This window comes from Oncorhynchus nerka, unplaced genomic scaffold, assembly GCF_034236695.1.
Source record: "Oncorhynchus nerka isolate Pitt River unplaced genomic scaffold, Oner_Uvic_2.0 unplaced_scaffold_1674, whole genome shotgun sequence".
NCBI lineage: Eukaryota > Metazoa > Chordata > Actinopteri > Salmoniformes > Salmonidae > Oncorhynchus > Oncorhynchus nerka.
The window spans coordinates 71,059-77,457 of NW_027039645.1; the positions used below are offsets into that span (position 1 = coordinate 71,059).

Sequence of the window (6,399 nt, forward strand, 5' to 3'; positions counted from 1 at the left end):
GTTTAATACTGGACAGTACACAGGCCCAGTTAGTTTAATACTGGACAGTACATAGGCCTAGTTAGTTTAATACTGGACAGTACATAGGCCCAGTTAGTTTAATAATCGTACACAGGCACCTGTGAGGATGACGAGGTCGATGTCGTCTGCCAGTGGTTTGAAACTGGGTCGGGACTCGTAGGTCGCAGAAAATGTTCTCTTTCTTCAGTCCGCCAAGTTTCCTAAAGACAATAAAGAGGGATATAATCCAAGGTCATTGTGTTTTTACTAGGTTACAGCCTGACCCCCCATAATGTAGTCTAGCTAGCTACGTACAGCCTGACCCCCATAATGGACAGTCTAGCTAGCTATACAGCCTGACCCCCATAATTAGTCTAGCTAGCTCGTACAACCTGACCCCCTGTTAGTTTAATGTAGTCACAGCTAGCTACGTACAACCTGACCCCCCATAATGTAAGCTAGCTACGTTTACAACCTGACCCCCCATAATGTAGTCTAGCTTTCTTACAACCTGACCCCCCATAAAGTAGTAAAGAGCTATATAACCTGACCCCCCATAATGTAGTCTAGCTAGCGGACAGCCTGACCCCCATAATGTAGTCTAGCTAGCTACGTACAACCTGACCCCCATAATGTAGTCTAGCTAGCTACGTACAACCTGACCCCCCCATAATGTAGTCTAGCTAGCTACGTACAACCTGACCCCCCATAATGTAGTCTAGCTAGCTACGTACAACCTGACCCCCATAATGTAGTCTAGCTAGCTACGTACAACCTGACCCCCCATAATGTAGTCTAGCTAGCTACGTACAACCTGACCCCCCCCCCCATAATGTAGTCTAGCTAGCTACGTACAGCCTGACCCCCCCCATAATGTAGTCTAGCTAGCTACGTACAGCCTGACCCCCCATAATGTAGTCTAGCTAGCTACGTACAACCTGACCCCCCATAATGTAGTCTAGCTAGCTACGTACAACCTGACCCCCCCATAATGTAGTCTAGCTAGCTACGTACAACCTGACCCCCCCATAATGTAGTCTAGCTAGCTACGTACAGCCTGACCCCCCATAATGTAGTCTAGCTAGCTACGTACAGCCTGACCCCCCATAATGTAGTCTAGCTAGCTACGTACAACCTGACCCCCCCATAATGTAGTCTAGCTAGCTACGTACAGCCTGACCCCCCCCATAATGTAGTCTAGCTAGCTACGTACAGCCTGACCCCCCATAATGTAGTCTAGCTAGCTACGTACAACCTGACCCTCCCCCATAATGTAGTCTAGCTAGCTACGTACAACCTGACCCCCATAATGTAGTCTAGCTAGCTACGTACAACCTGACCCCCCATAATGTAGTCTAGCTAGCTACGTACAACCTGACCCCCCCCATAATGTAGTCTAGCTAGCTACGTACAGCCTGACCCCCCATAATGTAGTCTAGCTAGCTACGTACAACCTGACCCCCCATAATGTAGTCTAGCTAGCTACGTACAGCCTGACCCCCCATAATGTAGTCTAGCTAGCTACGTACAGCCTGACCTCCCCCATAATGTAGTCTAGCTAACTACGTACAGCCTGACCCCCCCATAATGTAGTCTAGCTAGCTACGTACAACCTGACCCCCCATAATGTAGTCTAGCTAACTACGTACAGCCTGACCCCCCATAATGTAGTCTAGCTAGCTACGTACAACCTGACCCCCATAATGTAGTCTAGCTAGCTACGTACAACCTGACCCCCCATAATGTAGTCTAGCTAGCTACGTACAACCTGACCCCCATAATGTAGTCTAGCTAGCTACGTACAACCTGACCCCCCCATAATGTAGTCTAGCTAGCTACGTACAACCTGACCCCCCCCATAATGTAGTCTAGCTAGCTACGTACAACCTGAGCCAACGACCTCACCATACGACCTCACCATACGACCTCACCATACGACCTCACCATACGACCTCACCATACGTACAGAACACACTTGTATAAGTCCCTGACGTGTTAAATCAATCATTCAGGCCTACCTGACACGTTGGATAAAGTCCTGCACTGTTAGGGTAGGCTGTGTACTGTCTCCTGTGGCACCTGCAATAGCAGTACTGGGTCCTGTGGAGAAGTGAAACTGGGCCAGCTGGCTCCCAAGCTGAAACATTCTTCTTGTGGATCTGAAACAACCAGAATCAAACTTGAAAATAAGTGGAACAACTCTGAGTGTATAAAACATTAGGAACATAGGACTGGCCAGGTGAAAACTATGATCCCTAATTGATGTCACCTGTTAAATCCACTTCAAATCAGTGTAAATGAAGGGGAGGAGACGGGGTTAATTAAGGATTTATAATCCTCGAGAAGTGTATTGTGTATGTGTCTCATTCAGAGGGTGAATGGGGAAGGACAAAAGATTTAAGTGCCTTTGAAAGGGGGTGTGGTAGTAATTAGGTGCCAATCGCACCGGTTTGTGTGTGTCAAGAACTGCAACGCTGCTGGGTTTTTCCACACTCAACAGTTTCCCCTGTGTGTATCAAGAACGGTCCACCACCCAAAGAATATCCAGCCAACTTGACACAATTGTGGGGGAAACATTGGAGTCAACATGGCTCAGCATCCCTGTGTCACTCTTTAAGACACCTTGTCGAGTCCATGACCCGACGAACTGAGTCTGTTCTGAGGGCAAAATGGAGGGGAGGGGATGCAGCGACTCAATATCAGGAAGGTGTTGCTAATGGATTGTGTATGTAACTATAGAAACGGAGAGGTGTAGCTATATGTTGACATCAAACCGCATCACACTACAGGAAACTAAAAGCTCATTTAGACAGCAACATCTTAAAACAACAAGACTATATAGCTAAGTAAATTTAAAAAAAAAAAAAACATTTAGAAAACGTGTTTTTGACGGCTGGGTATAATTTGTGTTTACGTTCCAACCGGAATCTGTATCCAAAAACTTCGTAAATAACAAGGATGCCGAAAAAAAACAACGTATACAAAGTAGCATGATCAGTTCACCTAGTTAAACTAGCTGTCGAAAAGGCATCAACTCACCACGTAGCCCACTTCCCTACCTGGTATCTTATTCTGCCGATAAACAACTCTGTTGTATGTTGGAAACGTTGTTATTGAATAGAGATTCCTGTTGCACATTATTCCCAGCCGTTTTTGACTGTGCGACTTGGAGGAAGCAGGCACAGCATGTCCTAGATAATTAAAACTATCTTTGGACAACACGTCATTTACGTTACATTTTCTCGCTGTATTTTAGCTACAACTTCTATATTGCCAATGTCAACAAACGTGTTTGTTCACGACAAAAACACTCGAAAATGAACGTGACTTAGCAGTGAAAAAAAAAAGACGGAGACTAATACTAGCGTTAGAACAAAAGACAAAAGGAGACTAATACTAGCGTTAGAACAAAAAGACGGAGACTAATACTAGCGTTAGAACAAAGACGGAGACTAATACTAGCGTTAAAACACTAAAGACGGAGACTAATACTAGCGTTAGAACGTTAGAACAAAAGACGGAGACTAATACTAGCGTTAGAACAAAAGACGGAGACTAATACTAGCGTTAGAACGTTAGAACAAAAAAGACGGAGCCTAATACTAGCGTTAGAACAAAAAAGCGTTAGGAGAGCCTAATACTAGCGTTAGAACAAAAGACGGAGCAGCCTAATACGTTAGAACAAAAGATACTAATACTAGCGTTAGAACAAAAGACGGAGACTAATACTAGCGTTAGAACAAAAGACGGAGACTAATACTAGCGTTAGAACAAAAGACGGAGACTAATACTAGCGTTAGAACAAAAGACGGAGACTAATACTAGCGTTAGAACAAAAGACGGAGACATACGTCGAGCTCTTACTTTAATAAAGCCAGAGAAAGTTGAAAACAGGAGTCAGTGTTTTTTTTCTTCCAGCACCTCTTTGTGGATGAGGCAGCGGATATATTTTCCAGCCGTCCAAACTTGTTGCAATGAAATTGTATCCAGGAATGATGTTTCCCAATCAGCGCTGTTCCGCTGCGGCCGGTTCCTGGAAGACGTAAACAACCAACCACGTGGAGGTCGGATTTCCACCAGGAAAACCTCACGGCACTATACACGCTATCTGGGAGCAAAAAAATACAACAACATATATTTGGGACATTTTCGTCTTCTCATTCAACTGGAGAAAACACAAACTAACAAGTCATTCAATTTAAAATAAATAAAATAAAATGTATGCGGCGCCGGGTTATGAGAGCGCAGTAGGCTATGGAAATCAATCTCTCACAGAGTGGATTCAGTTCACATTGCCGTGGTCATTGACTGTGGGGAGATGCACTACGGTCTGTACCAGTAGAACATAGACAAATGGCGAGCACAAACAAGTCATATGATCTTATGGTGTGTGTGTGTTTAAGTAAATTACAGGAGGAACATGTTGTCTCCCCCTCCACATCCTTTCCCTCTTATTATGGATCCACCTTTACATTTACATTTACATTTAAGTCATTTAGCAGACGCTCTTATCCAATACAAATTGGTGCATTCACCTTATGACCTGGAACAGTAATTAAATCTTTAAGGATGAGAGGGATTAAGGGGGTCTAAAGAGGTGGAGCAGCATTGCATTACCTATCCTAGGCATCTAAATCTTTTCAGGGAGAGGGGGTGAGAGGGATTACTTTATCCTATCCTAGGTATTCCTTAAAGAGGTGGGGTTTCAGGTGTCTCCGGAAGGTGGTGATTGACTCCGCTGTCCTGGCGTCGTGAGGAGTTTGTTCCACCATTGGGGGCCAGAGCAGCGAACAGTTTTGACTGGGCTGAGCGGGAACTGTACTTCCTCAGTGGTAGGGGGCGAGCAGGCCAGAGGTGGATGAACGCAGTGCCCTTGTTTGGGTGTAGGGCCTGATCAGAGCCTGGAGGTACTGAGGTGCCGTTCCCCTCACAGCTCCGTAGGCAAGCACCATGGTCTTGTAGCGGATGCGAGCTTCAACTGGAAGCCAGTGGAGAGAGCGGAGGAGCGGGGTGACGTGAGAGAACTTGGGAAGGTTGAACACCAGACGGGCTCTCTGGATGAGTTGTAGGGGTTTAATGGCACAGGCAGGGAGCCCAGCCAACAGCGAGTTGCAGTAATCCAGACGGGAGATGACAAGTGCCTGGATTAGGACCTGCGCCGCTTCCTGTGTGAGGGGGCGTACTCTGCGGATGTTGTAGAGCATGAACCACAGGAACGGGCCACCGCCAGTTGAGAACGACAGGGTGTTGTCCAGGATCACGCCAGGTTCTTGGCGCTCTGGGAGGAGGACACAATGGAGTTGTCAACCGTGATGGCGAGATCATGGGCGGGCAGTCCTTCCCCGGGAGGAAGAGCAGCTCCGTCTTGCCGAGGTTCAGCTTGAGGTGGTGATCCGTCATCCACACGGATATGTCTGCCAGACATGCAGAGAGGCTCGCCACCTGGAGGATTAATATCTGCATAGCAATGATAGGAGAGACCATGTGAGGTTATGACCTCTCAGAGCCCTGGGGGACACCAGTGGTGAGGAAAGGATTCTCGCCAAGACCTTAGGAACCTGTCAGGTAGGACGCCAGCGTGGGCCGCGCCGGAGATGCTCTCTCACAGTATCAAGGCAGCCGATAGGTAGGACAAGTTAGCTTTAGCCATGGCCAGTCTCAGTTGAATGACTAGTCTGAAACTGACATTTGGATCAAGAAGGCTGAGATGAGCTGGCCAAAGACCTCAAGAGTTTTGGAGAGAAAAAGAAAGAAGGGATACTGGTCTGTAGTTGTTGACATCGGATCCAGGAGGTTTTTTCAGAAGGGGTGCAATGAAGACGGAAGGGAGCGGAGGAGCAAGACCGGAAATGGTCTGGAGAAGACACAATTGGGTGGATCCACGCTCATCACCAGGGGGCACAGACAGGTGTATGCAGGTGATAAGGGAGAACAGACCTCTAATTACGCAAACGAGAAGGTAGGATGCCAGGATCACCTCTTTTTAATGGCAGAGGGGAGGCAGGGAGGCCAAGAGCTTCCCAGATCTGGAATTAGAGTGGTAGAAAGTCTCTAAGCAGAGAGAGAAGAGGAAAATGTAGAGGCAGAGGAGTGAAAGATGTCAGTCCTCTTGGAGTGCGATTCCCATCAGGCTGCCCAGCCCTGAATCTAGCTTGAGTCGCCGAGCCACGGAGCGGGAGGGGAGGAACCTGGAGGATAGGGGCACAGGGTCAAAGGATGCAGAAGGGAGGAGAGGATGAGGAGGCAGAATCTGAGCAGAGGGAAGAGATGATAGGATAGCGGGGGAGAGAGGCGAAGGTTGGACGGCCACCATGAGTCAGTGTGGGAAGTGTTGGATGAGAGCCAGAAGTGGTCACTTGGAGAGACTTGAATGGAAGAACAGTCTAGTAAAGATGAGGT

The 6,399-nt window shown here is 47.2% G+C and overlaps 1 long non-coding RNA gene across 1 annotated transcript; it reads right to left on the reverse strand.

Annotated features, from left to right (window-relative positions):
• Positions 1 to 154: 154 nt before the first annotated feature.
• On the reverse strand, positions 155 to 4,030 carry LOC135568152 (uncharacterized). The gene is made up of 3 exons (XR_010462515.1): positions 3,865 to 4,030; positions 2,019 to 2,159; positions 155 to 221 (listed from the first exon to the last, which is right to left on the reverse strand). It is a non-coding gene; the product is annotated as an uncharacterized LOC135568152 (long non-coding RNA).
• Positions 4,031 to 6,399: the final 2,369 nt, after the last annotated feature.